The 4346-nt window shown below is 36.9% G+C and overlaps 1 long non-coding RNA gene across 1 annotated transcript; it reads left to right on the top strand.

The window, feature by feature from the left end:
* The first annotated feature begins 2763 nt into the window (after nt 1–2763).
* LOC145819985 (uncharacterized) lies at nt 2764–3641 on the top strand. The gene is made up of 2 exons (XR_014360838.1): nt 2764–2903; nt 3382–3641. It is a non-coding gene; the product is annotated as an uncharacterized LOC145819985 (long non-coding RNA).
* Nucleotides 3642–4346: the final 705 nt, after the last annotated feature.

Raw genomic sequence — 4346 nt, forward strand, 5'->3', positions numbered from 1 at the left:
GCATTGTATTTTCAATTCCAAAATTGAATACATGTTAGCTGTAGCATTTCATATGCCATGTTTAGAATAGCCGAGCCTGCTATAGTTGCATTTTTGCATGTATTGCATTAGGCATTTCTGTATACTTAGGATTCATGCATGGATTTCTAATGAAGTTTCTATTTTGACTTGGAGTACTCGGTAAGCTTTATGCTTTAGCATCCTTGCATGCGTGTGAGTGAATGCCATGATAGCATGCTTGCCATGAGGCTATTTGCTTATGTGATATAACTGCCTGAATGCCTGTGGGTGAAGGTTGGGTTATTTGGATTGGGATAAATCATCAACTGTATGTTTTAAGCCTACTTGCGAGTAGCAAACCATCTTTCAAAAACACAAACATGAAATGTTTTGTCCCAGTTCAAGTGACCCGGTCTATACTTATATGCTGTGTGCATCACATAGCAACCTAGGCTAATAACCGGAATAAGGACACACAAAGTTTTCAAAAATAGATATCATGGTTAGTAGAGGCCGATCTTTGATCGGGCGAGCGGGGGTGCTCACGAAGTGACCTTCCCCAATCGTACCCAAGTTCCCGAGCCGAGGCAACTTTGGTGATGACGGACACGTGGCCTTTGGCACCGAGTCAGGGTTTTCTAAATTTCCCATTAAAAAACATTTAGGTGGCGACTCTGTATCTGGCAAAGCAGTCCATGTTTGGCACTTCTTTCAAAAACTGTTTTCTCAAAACAATTTGCCGGATTTGGACTCTTTGGTTCAGACTTAGAACCGTGACAATTTGGAGAGTCCTGAGCTGTAGTGACCCCAAAATGAACGGAACGGGAGCTCGTTCCTCCCGGGGCGTTCGGGGACGTCGACACTAGTTTAAGACATCTTAATGAGGATATAGATGTAAAACCACATCGACTCTAAGTAGGGACTTAGTCTTTGTTTCCCGATTGTGAACTTAGTATGTGTTCGTTCTGTCACTGTTTAGGGTTGGCTTTCGGAGACGCGCTCCAGCTGCTTAGCCCAGAACTCTGTGAATAACAATTATGTAAAGATATGTTCAAAGATGAATATTTTCTGACTGTTAATTGAATTGCTTTCTGAACTGATACTGTTAACTGAATAAATGTATGTCCTCTATTCTGAACTGTATTGTGGCATCCATAACAACTACTGTTTACTGTTACTGCTACTGTTACAGAGATCTCTGTTGGTTCCCATGTTGGAACCACTACTGTTTACTGATATGATGACCATCATTTACTGTTCGGTCTTTTAAGACCTACTCTTTACTGTACTGCTATGCTAATGGATGTACCACATATGACTGTTATGATTGAATGACTGATATACTGAATCAATGAACTGTTTTCATTACTGAAAGGACATTCATTCTTAACCTCTTTACGCATTATGTTATTCACTGGGCTTTAGCTCACTGTTATATATATATATATGTAGGTGTTCAGGCACCAGACCAGAGCTAGGAGCGTGGGTCAGACTCCCTTTTTGTCAAGCCAACTACTGTGCCTCACTGCGAGGTTCTGAGCCTGCCAAGCTATGGCTTAGGGGTATTTTAATTTCCCCGTCTGTCTCTGTATCTGTTTTGTATAACTGTATAGACTGAATGCTTTTGTACTGTACTGTTTAATAGGGATTGGGTCCCTGTTCTGATTGACTATAAATGTTGTACATACTGTTCTGTACTGTTCATATATAAATGTATGAAAAATCTTTTTGCATACAGACTGTCACAGCTCATTAGACATTGTTTATTTACTGTATTGGCTTCTGCCATGCCCCTGTACTCTGTTTTACTGTTCTACAGTTAAGCAGGCCTTCGGTAATCTCGGATTACTAGACGGTTACGGTACTAAACCCCTAGGGGCGGGTTTGGGTCGTGACATGCAGACTGTCCCAACTCCAATGCCTTAGAATTGATGCAACAAGAGCAAAAGTGTTAGCAAAAGAGCTCTTATGCTTGAGGCAATTAAAAGTTCTCCGTGCTCACTTACTGAATGTGCAAGAGCTTACTAGTTATGTGACGTCTCAACAATGTCAAAGCTTGGAAAACTACAGTCTTATAGTGGGAAATGATTTAGAATATGCCATCAGCACCATGGGAAATGAAGTTCGTGTTAATGTTGAGTCTATACTTTTTAAAAGTGGAATAGATTTGCTAGTGCTCCCAAGAAAGATAGTGTTCTTTGAGATTAAAAAATGCCACAATCTCATTAGTTTATCAAATATTCTGTCATTGGGGGATGCTAGAGATTTAAGAACATGTCATCTCCGATACTGTAATAGGATAGAATCCATCTTTTCGTCATCATCCTCCTTAGAAGATAGTCAAATTCCACTAAGAACTGTTGAGTCATTATTGTTTCTTGAATTACCCAATTTTAGGGCATTCTTTGACGGAGTTGTTCCTCCATACAGTGTTTCCTTTAACCTTAAGAAATTGTACTTCTGTAGATGTTCCAGTATTAGGAATATTTTCCCTGCTAAGTTGTTGCAGAACTTCCCAAACCTCGAGCAACTTGAAGTGTCTTATTGTAAACATGTGGAGGACATATTTGTAGAAGTAGAGATGAGCGATCAGGGTCATCATCAAGAGGATAGCAACACAATCACACTCCGCAATTTCAAGAGATTACAACTGTTAAGTCTACCAAGATTGAAGAGCATATGTAAGGGCATAATGGTATGTGAATCTCTGAAAGATATTGTTGTAGACAAGTGTCACACATTAAGGAGACTACCTCTTTCTTTGCACATGGATAACGGGCAAGCATCAGCACCACCTGCGCTTCAGCACATTTGGGGAGATAATGAATGGTGGGAATCTCTGGATTGGGCTGATTCTTATAGCAAATCCATTCTTCAGCCTTTGTTCTCCCTTAAATACTAAGGTAAATATTGTTATATCGTATCAGATTAAAAATATGTCGCTTCCTAGATGTGGCAGAAGCCATAAGACATCTGCATCAACTATTTATGGCACAGTAGTTTCAAATAGGTTGGAGCTCACATTGTTACTTGCTTAAATATTTTTGGATATGGAAAAATAATAGTAGATGCATACGAGGTTACTAGTTATCAACGAGGGCTGGTTTCTCTATTAATGGTTCAATTTGTATATAGTTTCGTAAGAAAATATAGATACGATAACAAAAACATACATATTAGGTGCATTGATGAAAGCTTCTCCTTGCATTTTCATTTAACAGTTGATATCCCTTTTCTGTTACTCTCAAAGCTGTAGAAGACATGAATAAAGTAGGTCAAGAACTTGCATGAAAAATTCGTTACTTTCGCCATATTTTTCAATTTTCTGAATAAAGCATTAAAGAACCACCATGAGTAATGTGTCGTTTTGCATCTTGTCAGTTGCTCCCACCATGTCATGCACAACCACTTTTTCCAAGATCCACCATTGCCGACCACTGCAAACACATTCGGAGAACAGGGAGGTGCATTTTGATTGAAGATAGCTGGCGGTAATACATTGATGTGTTCTTTTTACCATTATTTTGGTAATGAATAAACACAATGTTCTATTTTCGCAACTGGGTTGCACAATGTACTGGTACTGTTTGTTGAAATGTTTGAGTGAATATAATTATTTCATTTTGGCTTGAGTTTGACTACATCCATTTCTTATTTTCCACATCATAGCCAGCATTTTGTGCAGTAGTTTTTTTTTGGCTATGAATTTAAAGGTTATGTGAATTAGAGAATCCATCAATTTTTGTGTTTCTTTTCTTTTCTTTCATTTTGCTCCTAAAATTGAGTTGGAATGGTTAGAAAACTGTATGGTCAACAATTATGAAAACTAGTAATAAACATCAAATTGGAACCACATGTATTTATTTGAATAGTGTTAAATAATTTATTTATAAACACTCGTATGATTTGACTATAAATATATATAGATAATACTATCATACACATCCTCATATATTTATTTGAATAATATTAAATAATTTATTTATAGGGATCAAAATAATTTAAAGATCAAAACACGGAGACTATGTCATAATTTCCCAAAAAAAAAAAAGAAAAAAAAAAAGAAGTAGAATTCGATGAAGTCAATCCACTATTCTACCAACCAAAACTATGAATTACATGATGAAAGAATTATTTGAGCTTTTGCCACTATGCACTCCATCAAACGCCATTACGTGGTTGGGCACTAGTTAATATGTGCCATCTAAAAAAAAAAAAAAAAAGCTTAATATGTAAACTAAAAGATATTATGTTTGGCGAACACTAATAAATTTTAAATAATAATCATATAAATTGTTTGATATTTTTTTTGTTTTTTTATGGATCCGAAGATCTTATTCTAGCGT

This window comes from Camellia sinensis, chromosome 2 (assembly GCF_055761805.1).
Source record: "Camellia sinensis isolate YWXY chromosome 2, ASM5576180v1, whole genome shotgun sequence".
Taxonomy (NCBI): Eukaryota; Viridiplantae; Streptophyta; class Magnoliopsida; order Ericales; family Theaceae; genus Camellia; species Camellia sinensis.